The 15,358-nt window shown below is 41.0% G+C and overlaps 5 non-coding genes across 5 annotated transcripts; 3 read left to right on the top strand and 2 right to left on the bottom strand.

Moving 5' to 3' along the window:
- The first annotated feature begins 999 nt into the window (after positions 1-999).
- On the top strand, positions 1,000-1,073 carry trnan-guu (transfer RNA asparagine (anticodon GUU)). Its single transcript has one exon. It is a non-coding gene; the product is annotated as a tRNA-Asn (tRNA).
- Positions 1,074-1,474: 401 nt separating this feature from the next.
- trnae-cuc (transfer RNA glutamic acid (anticodon CUC)) lies at positions 1,475-1,546 on the bottom strand. Its single transcript has one exon. It is a non-coding gene; the product is annotated as a tRNA-Glu (tRNA).
- A 4,934-nt stretch (positions 1,547-6,480) lies between these two features.
- On the bottom strand, positions 6,481-6,562 carry trnas-aga (transfer RNA serine (anticodon AGA)). The gene has a single exon. It is a non-coding gene; the product is annotated as a tRNA-Ser (tRNA).
- A 628-nt stretch (positions 6,563-7,190) lies between these two features.
- On the top strand, positions 7,191-7,262 carry trnag-ucc (transfer RNA glycine (anticodon UCC)). The gene has a single exon. It is a non-coding gene; the product is annotated as a tRNA-Gly (tRNA).
- Positions 7,263-14,657: 7,395 nt separating this feature from the next.
- Positions 14,658-14,730, top strand: trnar-ucg (transfer RNA arginine (anticodon UCG)). The gene has a single exon. It is a non-coding gene; the product is annotated as a tRNA-Arg (tRNA).
- Positions 14,731-15,358: the final 628 nt, after the last annotated feature.

Below are 15,358 nucleotides of genomic sequence, written 5' to 3'. Positions count from 1 at the left end.
GTTTCATGTTATCTTTTACCTGCAGTGATGGCCTACATTCCCATACTGGAACAAATACCCATTGGAAAACTTTATTTTGAGATGGGGACAATATTAATATACAATGCTAAAGTTAACTTGGGCTGCACCAAACATGGTGTACTTAAAACCAGAATTAAAGTAATGATAATGATAAAATAAGGGCTACAGCCAGCAGCAAGTTTAGCTTAGCATAGAGACTGGGAGCAGGGCTCTGTCAAAACGGTGACAATAGCCTTAAAAGTTGTTAAGTCTGTACAAAAACAAAAGTGTAAAAACAACATAAGTAATGAAGTTAAATCAGTACTTCTACTTTTACCAGAGTATTTGTTAACACAATTATCTGTACTTCTACTTGAGCACGGGCAGTGAGTACTTTTGCCATCTCTGACGGCCTCTGTATTGTTCTGTTTAGAGTATGTATATATTGTGTGTATAGACTAGTGTGTACATTTTTTTGTTTCGGTTGTTTTGTGTTTTGTGTGTAAGCACAGTGTGAGCAACAATGCTCCAAAGAAAAATTCCTCGTATGTGTCCTCATACCTGGCGAATAAAGCTGACTCTGATTCTGATTCTGATTCTGATTCTGATTCTGGTATGCAGGTCACTTGATGTAATCCAAGCAAATACATAAGGCTCCACCCAACAGTTTTGTGATACGTGGCGTGTAACTGTATGTCAATGATCAAGTTTGTTGCTGTGACCAAGAAACCACCAGCATGTTGACTGATACATCATCAGTTCCCAAATTGTCTTGGATGCCAAATATTTGAATTCAAAGTCAGAATCCAAGTGACATTTAAGAACAATACAATGCACGTCCAGCTTCTACATTTCCAAATGAGTCAGCTTCCCCAATTTCTGAGTAACAGGAAAATAGCCTGATAAGCATACATGTGCAGCGCAACCTCAAAAAGCCATAAAGCGAATGCTTGTGGCTTAAAGATCGAGCTCCCGCTCAAAACAACGCAGACAGGAGCAGTCTCTGTGGCGCAATAGGTCAGCGCAGTCGGCTGTTAACCGAAAGGATGGTGGTTCAAGTCCACCCAGGGACGTTAGATGCTTAAATAACCTGGAGTAAGCCAACTCTAGGGTTTATCATTCTGCAGGTAAATATAGAGCAGCCAAAGATAACCCAAGTGGCCTTACCTATATCTGAAGGTACAGTTCTGAAAACCATGTACTGTACATATTAATCTTTACGGTCATTGGTATGCAGGTCACTTGATGTAATACAAGCAAATACTTAGGCCAGATAGAGACAAAAAGTGAGAGAAAAGAAAAAGAGACTAGCTGTCTAAAGGATAAGCAGTTGAGATAGTGTGAGTCTTTGAGAACTGTAAGTCATATAACTGATGTTGTCAGTTCATTTAAACTAATGAGGAAGAATTTGACAAATCAAAATCAGGAACTTATTCTTTCAAACATCACACCTGAGTCTCTCAAGTCCTGACCATTCCCTGACCGGGAATCGAACCCGGGCCGCGGCGATGAGAGCGCCGAATCCTAGCCACTAGACCACCAGGGAGTCACATCTATCAAAGTTATCTTTGATAGATGTGAGTTTTCTTTTCACTTACTGGAATGACTCATATTGTTTTAGGCGAGGAGTGGCGCCTGGCTAGAGCTTCAGAAGGCAGGACATGACAGATTACACATCTGTCACATAGTCAGTTTGTAGTCTTAAATACCAAGTCTCTTGCTGTTCCTTGACTAGTCGGCCCCCCCTGCTTTGCATCGCTCTAGGTATGTAGAAAAAAAATCTGTTATGCACCTTTGCATTGCACTAAAATGTCAAAATTTGGACCTGAATCCAACAATAACATTACTTGACACTCACATACATTGGTTTTCAGTTAAAAATGTTGGTTAGGGGTTTAGTTACTGCTTGAAAAAATGAAAAGAATTGTTATTGAGATGGAGGAAGATGAAGTGTTTATGACCCATCAATGATGACAAAAGGATACATCCACTGTCGTGGTCTGATTTAAAGGAAATGGTCCTCTTTAAAACGTTAAACTAATGAGGAAGAATTTGACAAATCAACCAAAAACTTGCTCTTTTAAATCTGTATCTGTCAAGTCCTGACCATTCCCTGACCGGGAATTGAACCCCGGCTGCAGCTGTGAGGGCCCCAAATCCTAGCCATTAGACCATCAGGGAGTTACATCTATCTAATTTAATTTAACATATTGTTGGGTATATTGTTTTAGGCAAGAAATGGCGCATGGTTAGAGATTTAGAAGGCAGTGGTGCAAAATGCAAAACTGCCTGTTTCGATTTAATTACATGGTAATAATACAAAAACAGAGCTGTAGTGATTACTTGGAAATGCTTCCGGTAGTTTCTGAAATAAAAACCATGAATCAGTGGTGGAAAATGCAAAACTACCTGTTTCTATTTTATTACGTAGTAAGACAGAGGTGTAGTGATTACCTGGAAATGCTTCTGGTAGTTACTGTCAAACAACCATGAATCAGTGGTGGAAAATGCAAAACTGCCTGTTTCAATTTTATTACATGGTAATATTAGAATAACAGAGGTGCAGAGATTAGAGGTGGAGAGATTACCTGGAAATACTTACCATGAAATATGTCTTGTCCTTCACGTACGTAACGCAGTGCAATCTGACCAGCAGCTAAACACCTTCCACCATCAAGCACTGGCGACCGGGATCCTTGTAACAAGTTTATTTGAGTAACAAAGGGTGAAACTGGGAGAAAACACAATGACCAGTTACTTAGATAGTAATGAGTCACAGATATTAAACAAAGATAATTGTAAAAACAATATAACTACACAACAGGCTAGCAAAAATGTAAGATGAAATAAAGAAACACGTAATGTATTGTTATACAGTGTACGTAGTATAACCTATGTTGGGTATCTAAATAAACTAAGATATATTTACATGTGGCATTACCCAAGATAAAAGTGGCAAACTAGCTTACTGAAGTATACCGTCAGTTAGGGCTGAACAATATTGTGTTTTAGCATTGACATCGCGATGTGCGCATTCGCGAAAGTCACATTGCAGGACGTTACGATGTTGACGTTAATACTTTTTTGCTGCTTGATAGAAAAGTAACCTTTCACCGTTTCTCCTTTACATGATTATTACCATCCGACCATTCCCCTTTAAGACAGGTAGCCATGTGGGCAACGTGTGTATGTGACGTTAGTCCGACGGGGTTTGGTATGGGAAGTGAGGCTCTCCGTGTGTAGAAAAGTAGCCTACCGTTGGCAACAGCTGCCTCTGACACAGTGATGTCATAGTATTTGATGGGTAGTGAGTGACGCTACAGTAGTTGGGGTTTTATGTTCTCCTCAAATACAAACTAAACCCCCTGATTAATGCAACATAATCACAACGTCTCCCGACCATTTCCCACCGCAGAAAGCTGCAACCAGTCAGGCTAAAGCTAATATAGTTAGCTTAAAGAAACAAGCAGAAAGCTGCTACCAGCCAGGCTAAAGCTAAAATAGTTCGCTTAAAGAAACAAGCAGAAAGCTGCTATCAGCCAAGCTAAAGCTAATATTGTTAGCTTAAAGAAACAAGCAGAAAGGCGCTACCAGCCGGTCTAAAGCTAATATATTTAGCTTAAAGAAACAAGCAGAAAGCTGCTACCAGCCAGGCTAAAGCTAAAATAGTTAGCTTAAAGAAACAAGCAGAAAGCTGCTACCAGCCGGTCTAAAGCTAATATAGTTAGCTTAAAGAAACAAGCAGAAAGGCGCTACCAGCCAGGCTAAAGCTAAAACAGGGCTGCCAACTCTCACGCATTGGCCGTGAGACACACGCATTTGACTGGTTTCACACGCGCACACGCCACACCCCCGATTTCTCACGCTGAAGTGTCAACCTGGTCGGTCAAATTTCTGAAAGATGAGTTTATCTATGTTTTTACCTGTTGAGCCACTTGTGATCGACTAGTTGTGCTTTCAGAGACTGTGAGGGGTTCAAGAGCGCTCCCTGTCTGTGGAATTTTCAAATTGTCGCAAACTGAGAACATTTTTTTCACGATCCATCCCAGGTGCATTCCCGGCTTCAGGTATGAGCTCTGAGTATCACAGACCCGTCCGTCGCTTCGTGTCCACTCTCTCTGTAAAGATAGAGTTGAGCAGCGCGGCTGGTAGTGTAGCAACTTCAGTTCATGTTATTGGACTCGCTCTGGGGGGGGGGGGCAGTGACGCGTTGCATCCGTGTAGTCCTCCGATGAAGAGCAGCGTACAGCCTCCTCTAATCTCTGTCAGAGACCAGAGACCCAAATGGGCCTCTGTGTCCGTCAGACGGTCTGAATGAGATCCACCATATCAGCGGAGCAATGACATGTACAGCTGGCTATATTACACCATATACTATATTATACTATATATAGCTACTATATTACAACTCTCCGAATCACGTACAACAGAGATGGGGGGAGTTATATTTTGAATGTGCACAAAGTTGTAAATATGAGCAGAAATCTGGTGAAACACATCTGAGCTATACTATATGTACTATATATATATATATATATATATATATATACGATACTGCAACGTTGGGCCACTATTGTGCATCTCTAACCTCTGCATCTCTAAATGTAACTGTAAATAATTAATTTGATGTTTTTTAAAATGAACAAATAGTCTTTATTTTCACAAAAAAGTAAAAACAGTAAGTGGGGCACAGAGGATGAGGGCCAAACATTACTGAGCCTTGGCACAAAGGTTAAAGGATTAGAATTTATGCAACTCAGTGGTTCTCATTCTTTAGAATTTCAGTGGTCTTAGTTGATCCCTCAACATTAATTTAACTTTGGGTCCCTGGTCCCTACACCAGGGACCCCTGGACCTGTTCACCACAGACCCAAATCTTCTCAGCTGTTGCTGACATGTGCTCCTGTCTCTTCATGTGATTCATTATGTTTGGCACATTGTGTGGGTCAGTTCTTATATCATAAGAAGTTAATAATGTAAATGCTGAATGCCCTAAAACCTGTTGATACTACAATGCAAAGGCTCTTAACCCTACAGTTTTGCACATATCATGCAAGACTTGTTTTCTCCATTTTTTTTTTGCAAAAAAACTCTCCAGAAAGTGCCATTTAATGGTTTATTTTTCAAATTTTTTCCCTGGGGGAGCATACCCCTAGACCCCCCCAGGGAGAGCCCCATCCCCCCACATATAACAAATCCCAATTTAAACCCTAAAGGATAAAGACCCAAAGAAATTGCTTTGTACGCGGCAAAATATGGGTTGGCCCTCCAAATCTCACTCCAAGGTTTTTGGAAAAGTTGGCAGCCCTGTAGTGGTGAGCGGGTCTGAAGCTATCCATGTCCGTCTGCAGCTTCAGGACCTGGAGCTCACCGCCAGTGTTTCAGTTTGACTGTTAAAAAGTGTTGAGATAATTAAAAAGTATTTGTTTGGAAGCAGGCTGGCTGCTAGTTAGCCAATGCTAGCTTCTATGCTAAATAAATAAGCCTGACAGAGCTGTCCCTCACAGAAAAAAAACACAGGTAAAATTAAAAAAACACTGCATAAACTTTGCTACTGTGTGTTTATTTAAACATAGGTACACCTACATGTAGGGTGACGAGATTGCAATATAAGCCTTTATATTAATATTAGCAGCGGAAGCGTGCTGGGCTCATAACCCAGAGGTTGATGGATCGAAACCATCTTCTACTATTTCCTGTGCTTTGTATCTTCAGTAAGTATATATCCAGTCTGTTGATGTTTAACACAGCAACTGATGTTGCAAGTGTCTGAAGTGAAATGTCTCCACCTGCTGAAGAGTAAACTTAATGGCATGTTGAGATTATTTCACCCATAAAAAAAGAAACTTCAGTGCTCATACCTTTTATTCCCGCTGTAACACACATAAAAACTGGAGTGTAATACAGTAAATATACTACACTACAAGTAATAAATACTGTAAATAGAAACCGTAAAACATGTACGTTCAAAGTGCTTGTTGTGTTGTTTACCAGTCAGATTACCACAGGAGGTAATATCTGTTGCAGCTCTTTTAAAGACTCTACCATAATACCTGCTGGAGATGTCAGGTCCTCATACATGTAAAGCATGAGCTCTACCACTGAGCTACATCCCCTGAAGATTTTAAAATTCTTTTGACTTTTTTCTGAGATAGACTTAGACTTATCTTTATCAATCCTTTTGGGATGACTCCCGCAAGGAAATTGAAAAATGCGGTGGCTTGAATTCAAACCTGGGCAAAATGCTTGCAATGCTATGGTATAAATCATAGTCGAAAAGTAACACACCCGTTGCCTTTCTGCTGGACAATACAACGTTCACTGCAAATCTTGTAAGACAGATTGATAAGAAATACCTTGGTGGAGACTGGTTGCTTCCAGTACCTATGAGATAAGACAATATTGTTTATGAAGGCACATCTGCGATTTGGTATGCTGTGATGTGTCATTGGTTGGCTACCACTCTTAAAAAACAGCACTCGTTGTCGGCAGGATTTGAACCTGCGCGGGGAGACCCCAATGGATTTCTAGTCCATCGCCTTAACCACTCGGCCACGACAACGTAACAAGCAGCTCTATACCTGTTTGCACTAATGTTCATAAACGTTTCTATTGGTTAAGACTGTAACTTAAGATGTCATTGTAATCACATTCAGATCACCTCAAATAAAGACACTGATGATCATTGTGTTCATAAGTGCTTCTCTTTGGGGTTGTCTTGGTTGTGAGTTCATCATCAGACACTAACACATGCAGAGCAAGTACATTTCAGCTGTTGTCCACCGCTAGCTAAATAAATAAAAGAATGGGAGTTTTGGAATAGATATCCAGCACTAACTGGTACTTTCTAATGCTGAATGAGCTCTATCTGGAGGAAAAAGGAGTTGCCCCAAAGAAAGTCATTGGACTCTAATTGACCACTCATAGACTGTTAATGGCATACACTGGGATGATGGTTGTCTATTCATGAAGCCATTCATTACTTACAATAGTCAGTTTTTTTGTTTCTTGTTATGTCTCGGCAAGAAGTATTATACTTTTGGGTTGTCTGTCCATCTCTACATCAGAATCAGAAATTCTTTATTGATCCCTGAAGGGAAACTCTGGAAAAGACTGCTCCTTCGAGCCAGATTTGAACCAGTCTCATTGCCCAAATGTATTACAAGATTTGAAGTGAACATCACATTCAAGCGATGGTGGTATAGTGGTGAGCATAGCTGCCTTCCAAGCCGTTGACCTGGGTTCGATTCCCAGCCATCGCAGTAACTGTTTTTGGGTTGTGGTACTTTCTTTTTTTACAAGAAGTCAGCAGAAAGGTTACTTGCCCAACCTGGTTTGATAAAATCTCTTTGAGCTGCATGATTAATGGCCAAAATGATAACGACAATTACTTTGATCAATATGGAGATCACGATTAATTATCACAACTATTTGTTGATTTTCTACTCCAAAGTGCTGGAAAGGAAGGTTTCACCAATCGTTGAACCTCAGGTTAACAAGGAACAATCTCAGCAAAGTTATTGACGGATGATTCTAGTTACTTCACCAAGTTCAGGCCAAATGCCACAGCTGTAAGACATCACATTGGTTGCCTTCCAGCTATGTAATTTGTGCAAATGGCAGTGGTGGGATTTGAACCCACGCCTCCAAAGAGACTGGAGCCTTAATCCAGCGCCTTAGACCACTCGGCCACAAGATCTGCAATTATCAACTTTCCACATCATGACAAACAGGCACCGTAAGCAACGTTATGCTTGTTAATGTTATTGGAAAACTTGATGTAATACAAGCAAATACTTAAGGCCCCACCCAACAGTTTTGTGATATGTGGCGGGCAACTGTATGTCAATGATCAAGCTTGTTGCTGTGACCAAGAAACCACCAGCAAAATGACTGATGCATCATCAGTTTAAAAATTTTCTTGGATGCCAAATATTTGAAGTCAAAGTCAGAATCCAATTGAGATGTAAGAACAATACAATGCACGTCCAGCTTCTACATTCCCGCATGAGGCAGCTTCCCCAATTCATAAGGAAATATAAACAGGAAAATAGCCTGATAAGCATACATGTGCAGCTCAACCTCAAAAAGCCATAAAGCAAATGCTTGGGGCTTAAAGATCGAGCTCCCGCTCATTAAACATCAGACAGGCGTAGTCTCTGTGGCATAATAGGTCAGCGCAGTTGGCTATTAGGTGGAAAGATGGGGGTTCAAGTCCACCCAGGGATGTGTGTTGCTTTGATAACCTGGAGTGTGCCAACTCTGGGATTTATCCTCCAGCTGAAGACCATAGAGCAGCTCGAAGATCACCCAAGTGGCCTTTAGAAACCATGTACATATAAAACTTTGCGGTCATTGGTATGCAGGTCACTTGATGTAATACAAGCAAATACATGAGGCTCCACCCAACAGTTTTGTGACATCTGGCGTGTGCAGTAACAACACATCAAGTGCATCCAGGACCTGCCTGGTGTGCAGCTTCATACAGAGACGGGTACTATCAAGAAGGGGGGTGTTGTCCTGACCAAGTATCGCTGTGCCAGAGGGTCCACGTCTCTGGAATCATTTCATTGCCACCTGAACAAGTTCGTTCTATCTAAGTAGTATGTGTTTCATGATTGTACTTTTGTTTTTGAATGGTAAATGGACATATTTTAAAGAATAATTTTAGAACTGTGCTGGAATTTGCAATAAAAAACAAGACCTTTCCCATTTTGACAAACTGATTTGATCACTTGAGGTATTTCAATGAAGTCTTTGGTCTTTGACAGTTACCTTGCAATCTAAAACTGTATATCCTATTGTCTCTAGAACAATAGTTGGCAGTTGGAGGAGTAATGGCTCTTTACAATGAATATGCAAAAGAAGATGTTCACAAATTCAGTCCAGGTAAATGCTCAGCCCATATTCACACAGACCTACACCTACTCACTTAATGCTGGTTACAATATTCTAATAATCAACAATGCCAGAGAAAAATGACAAAGAGTGATAACAGTTAACAAGCATTACGTTAGTTAAGGTCCCTGTGTGTGTTACGATGTGAAGCATGGTAATGTGCAGGTAGTGTGGCCGAGTGGTCTGGGGCGCTGGATTAAGACTCCAGTCTCTCTGGAGGCATGGGTTCAAATCCCACTACTGCCTTTTGCAAATGTTACATTGCTGGAAGGTAACCAATTTGATGACTTGGCGTTTGGATGAGGTTATCCCTTGTGACATAGCTTAGTGAAGTACCTAAAGACCCCTTTCTGACTCTGGATTTTATATCTGTACTTGCAATGCCCTGTTTTTAATGACCACCCAATCGTAAGTGTTCAATGTGAAATACTCATTCATTAACAAAATTGTCGGTAACTGTGACGGGGTACATGTCAGCCGTCACGGTACCGATACGCTACCTATACCATCCAAAGACTGAGACTGCAGGTATGTATTATGTGCCCGTATATGTTTAACGTGTTCATATGTTTCATACATTTTTTACAATGTTTAAAATCTTCAGTTAACCTAGCCAGTCTCCATTTCCCCACAGTAATCTCTTAGCTTTCTTGTGCGCACATTTAAACATCTAACACTACAGTGATTTACCTGCTTATCTGAACCTGTTGCCTTGTTCAGCAGAGCAGAGTGGCGCAGCGGAAGCGTGCTGGGCCCATAACCCAGAGGCCGATGGATCAAAACCATCCTCTGCTAATTGATATGCTTTGTCTCCATATAAAGTCCACTCCTAGGCTGCTGAAAATTAAAAATGCATCTGTTTGTGAAATGTTTCCTCCTGCTGAAGGGTACAGTCTTTATGTTATGTTTATTTCATCCATTAAAATGGAAATTAGAGTGCTCATACCCGCTGTAACACCCTTTAAAACTGGAGCATTAATATTGTATAGATAAAGTACAATAAAAACTGAAAAATGTGTATGTTTGAAGTGGTTGTTGTGCTGTCTACAATAGCCTGAGGTATAAAAGGGAGAGCATACTGCTTAGTTTGTGTCACAGGAGGTCTTAGTCTAACACTACGCTCCAAAACCCTTCAAGTCAGATTACCACAGGAGGCCTTGGTCTACCACTATGTTCCATAACCCTATCAGTCAGATTAACACAAGAGGTCTTAGGCTGAATCTCATTTCTCTATCTTACCCCTACCCCTTTCCCTACGTCTTGAGCGTTCACGTGAGTGCTGTCCCAATAATGTTTTTGATCGAGGGGTAAGGGGTGTATGGCCCTAGGAACCATAGACAATGAATGAAGAAAATCAAGGGAGAATGCCAGCTTACTTGAAACCGAGGGGTAGCGATATACAATGTGCAACAGGCAACAATGGCTGCCGCATCGACCAGAGAGATGCATTTCTGGTATTTTCGGCTTAAATAATTGATTTAAAAATTACGACAGTCTTGTTTTGTGGTCTATACAGTCCTGTCCGTACATGCTTGCAACCATGTTCCTAACTGAAACTTTTTAAAAATCGCTAGCTTGCTATGCTCACGCCAATCGCTAACCACTAACGTTAACGTTGACTTTTGAACGAAATCTATTGGATATTTTAAACTTTTTTAGCAAATAAAAAACTGAAAAGTGGTGCGTGCTAAATTATTTGGCCCCCCTGCGTTAATACTTTGTAGAGCCACCTTTTGCTGCGATTACAGCTGCAAGTCGCTTGGGGTATGTCTCTATCAGTTTTGCACATCGAGAGACTGAAATTCTTGCCCATTCTTCCTTGCAAAACAGCTCGAGCTCAGTGAGGTTGGATGGAGAGCGTTTGTGAACAGCAGTTTTCAGTTCTTTCCACAGATTCTTGATTGGATTCAGGTCTGGACTTTGACTTGGCCATTCTAACACCTGGATACGTTTATTTCTGAACCATTCCTTTGTAGATTTTGCGGTGTGTTTGGGATCATTGTCTTGTTGGAAGATAAACCTCCGTCCCAGTTTCAGGTCTTTTGCAGACTCCAACAGGTTTTAATCCAGAATGCTCCAGTATTTGGCTGCATCCATCTTCCCCTCAATTTGAACCATCTTCCCTGTCCCTGCTGAAGATAAGCAGGCCCAAACCATGATGCTGCCACCACCATGTTTGACAGTGGGGATGGTGTGTTGAGGGTGATGAGCTGTGTTGCTTTTACGCCAAACATATCGTTTTCTATTGTGGCCAAAAAGTTTGATTTTGGTTTCATCTGACCAGAGCACCTTCTTCCACATGTTTAGTGTGTCTCCCAGGTGGCTTGTGGCAAACTTTAGACAAGACTTTTTATGGATATCTTTGAGAAATGGCTTTCTTCTTGCCACTCTTCCATGAAGGCCAGATTTGAGCAGTGTACGACTGATTGTTGTCCTATGGACAGACTCTCCAACCTCAGCTGTAGTTCTCTGCAGTTCATCCAGAGTGATCATGGGCCTCTTGGCTGCATCTCTGATCAGTCTTCTCCTTGTCTGAGCTGAAGGTTTACAGGGACGGCCAGGTCTTGGTAGATTTGGGGTGGTCTGATACTCCTTCCATTTCAAAATGATCGCTTGCACAGTGCTCCTTGGGATGTTTAAAGCTTGGGAAATCTTTTTGTATCCAAATCCAGCTTTAAACTTCTCCACAACAGTATTACGGACCTGCCTGGTGTGTTCCTTGGTCTTCATGATGCTCTCTGCGCTTTCAACAGAACCCTGAGACTATCACAGAGCAGGTGCATTTATACAGAGACTTGATCACACACAGGTGGATTCTATTTATCACCATCAGTCATTTAGGACAACATTGGATCATTCAGAGATCCTCGCTGGTTAAATAAAGGTTTAATCAAAATAAAATGAATCTGTAATATGTCCAAACATTCCTCTCTTCATTACTGACATACTGGAAGTCGGCCATGTTTAAATGGATACTCTCCAGTTATTGTTGTTTGGTAGATTAGACACAGTAGATAAAAAAATAAAATAAAATAAAAAACTAAGGATAGGCAGAACAGAAGAGATGGGTCTTCAATATAGGATTTGTAATGTAGCAAAATACAATCCTTCACCTTAAAATCAAGTACATTTTAAAAGATACTTGAAAAATACACAACAAAACTGCTCATTACAGTAGCGTAAGTAATGTATTTCCTTATTTTCCACCTCTGCCAATACCTCACTGTCCAGTGTGTATTAAATGTTCCAAACTGAGTGAACTATGTGAATGTCCCCTCATCTGATATACGTATAAAGGGATGTCTTTCTTCTACAACTGTGTTACTTCTTGACATTAATAGAATAATTCTACAACGTATGAATTTCTGGTGTTGATGTGCATTTGATCCGATGACGCCGTGACATCTTCATAACTTCAGAGTCAGAGAGACGTCAGAACCTGTCCAACCTGTTCCCAGAGCCAGTCAGTGTGAGAGAAGTCCCCCATCAGATGATGGAGTTCTACTATCTGTCCACTAGATGGAGCTAACTGACCATCTAATGAGCTAAAGATCAGCAACTTGTACAGCAGCAGGTATCTCTCCAAGTGGCCTCCATGTGACATACATCAACGTATACGTTGTACTTTTGAACTTCTGGAGGGAGTTTGCTGCACTGAAAGTAAAGGGGCCGAATAATTTTGCACGCACCAGAAAAAAGTTTAAAATATCCAATAGATTTTGTTCCACTTCACAATTGTGTCCCACTTGTTGGTGATTCTTCACAAAAAATAAAAATTTTATATCTTTATGTTTGAATCCTGAAATGTGTCAAAAGGTTGAAAAGGCACTGTATACAACCTTTGCACACAGTCTTTTGTCTCCCCTTTTCATGGGGTCATTACAAAGCATCTAGTGTTGATCTTAGCCTTTGTGTGAGAACATAGGTCTCCACATACATAGATTTTATTAAGATTGACGACCAAATTGTTAGTTTTTCTGAAATTTTGCAAACCATTGCAGCTCCTTTCATAGCCTTGTTGGCACAGTAGGCAGTGCGTCAGTCTCATAATCTGAAGGTTGTGAGTTCAACCCTCACATAGGGCAGTTTTTTTTCAAAGCAAAAAAAACACAACTGATACTAAAAATACAGTGACAGGTGGTTGAACACTGGCACAAGCACATGAATGGAATTTGTCATTCTTTGGTTATTTCTGAGATTGATACAATAAAAGGAATTATTTAAGAGTGGTAGCAAACCAATGAAAAGGGTTATAGAACATATGTGGTATGTCCTTGGACATACTATCCAAGCAGGGAGATGACTACAGAGATGTGGGTGCTAGCAAGATGGATGTAGGTTGCCCATTGTTCATTTAGACTTACCAGCAACATTGTTATGATACAAACCTGCTTGAAAAACAGCCACAATTCTTTTTAAAGACTTGTGCATGGAACACATGAAATGATAGTGTCTGAATTGGTCAATGTCCATACAGACATGTCAAATGGACCATTCATCTAGCAATGTGCAACTCTACGCCTGAACAGGGAATTGAACCCTGGACCCTCAGATTAAAAGTCTGATGCTCTATCGACTGAGCTACCCAGGCTTCTGAAGCTGCTGGCTGTGGAAAAAATAATCTCCTGAACTACAGATTGAAGTTTAAGTAAATGAAGACCATTAAGCTGTTGCCATGATCACGGTCTTCTGGACAGCAGGAGGGTAGACCATAATTTGCACAATGCCTGAGAACACCAAATGTTATTGCAGAAAATGGTTGAAAATTGGCTAAATTGACCAAAACGGTTAAAAAGCTCAAAGTCCCAACTCATCATGGCGACTAGCAGACTGTGAACATCCAGCAAACCTGCATGACAGATGACGTTAGCGAGCACTTCATACATATCCCAGAATCAAGCTGTTGCCTTACCAGGGACTTGAGCTGTGGTATTCTTTTTCGCTGAAAACGTTGATAACCTATTGCGATTTGTGGACAAATAAACTTTATTGCTGGTGAGTACAATAAAACAACTCTCCCTCTTGATCCGCTTCCTCTTGACGGGAAAAATCCACCAGATGACTTGCCATCCAAACAGGGAGATCAGCACAGAGATTTGGGTGCTAACAAGATGGATGTAGGTTGGCCATTGTTCATTTAGAGATAGCACCCGCATTGTTATAATGCAAACCTGCATGAAAAACAGCCACATTTCTTTTTAAAGACTTGTGCATGTTACTTACATGATACAACAGTGTCTGAAAGTGTTCAGAATTGCCGAAGTGTACAACTCATCCAGCTCATCCAGAACTCGGACATTTTTGCTCAATTTGGCCTTAATTGTTTCTGGACATCTGTTCTTTTTAAACAGTTAAAAAGCAGGCCGGTTAGCTCAGATTGTTTGAGTGTGGTGCTAAAAATGCTAAGCACCGGCAGACACTTTAGGGGTACTAAAATCGCCAAACCCTACGCCCAAGATCATCTGTATCCACCTTTTGTATGCACAAATCGGCCATTAACGCAAAACAAGTCTCAATCTCTATAGCTCTGTTTTTTAATGTCTTTTGTAGCAAGGCCAAAAACATACAGTTGTAAGGTTGTCTGATCAGTAAGTGCAATATGAGTCACAGGTAACTAATGTGCCTAGCATTCAATCTATTTCCTTCAACAAAAGCTAACTGGCCACGTAATTAGTCTGCCTTTTTTTAAAATGTTACCTCGCTCCTGAATTTCAGATAAACCATGGCAATTCAGATTTGGAAATATTACCTTTTCTTGCAACCACGTGGCCTAATGGACAAGGCGTCTGACTTCGGATCAGAAGATTGAGGGTTCAAGTCCCTTCGTGGTTAGAAGCTCCTGTCTACCTCCAGAAACAGAATGGGAGCATGTAGCATCTTGGCTTGGATTCCCATGACTTTTTTGCAACGCCGAAAACATATGCAGTCCCTACAAACCATACACAACCAGGTGGCCCATCCAGAACTGGCCCAATTTTGCTTGATTTCGCCTGGTTTGTTTCCGGAAATCTTTCTTTTTCAAACACTTAAAAAGCAGGCCGGTTAGCTCAGATGGTTTGAGTGTGGTGCTAATAATGCTAAGCACTGGCAGACACTTTAGGGGTAATAAAATCACCAAACCCTACACTTAAGATCATCTGTTTCCACCTTTTGTTTGCACAAATAGGCCATTTACGCAAGTGAAGAAGTTCTTGTATCTCAAAGGCATATGAGGTTGCATACAGATGGAGAGAAGGAGGAGGAGAGAGGTACCTAGTGCATCATGGGAAGTCCACCGGCAGTCTAGGCCTATAGCAGCACAACTAAGAGATGGTTCAGGACTCACCCAAGCCAGCCCTACCTATAGGATTTATCAAAGAGGAAAGTCTTAAGCCTACTCTTACATGTGGAGATGGTGTCTGCCTCCTGAACCCAAACTGGAACCTGGTTCCACAGGAGAGGAACGCTCTGGCTCCCATTC

This window comes from Etheostoma spectabile, unplaced genomic scaffold (assembly GCF_008692095.1).
Source record: "Etheostoma spectabile isolate EspeVRDwgs_2016 unplaced genomic scaffold, UIUC_Espe_1.0 scaffold00000963, whole genome shotgun sequence".
Taxonomy (NCBI): domain Eukaryota; kingdom Metazoa; phylum Chordata; class Actinopteri; order Perciformes; family Percidae; genus Etheostoma; species Etheostoma spectabile.
Note: the sequence above shows the minus strand (reverse complement) of the source record. Positions and strands in the feature narration are given on the sequence as shown.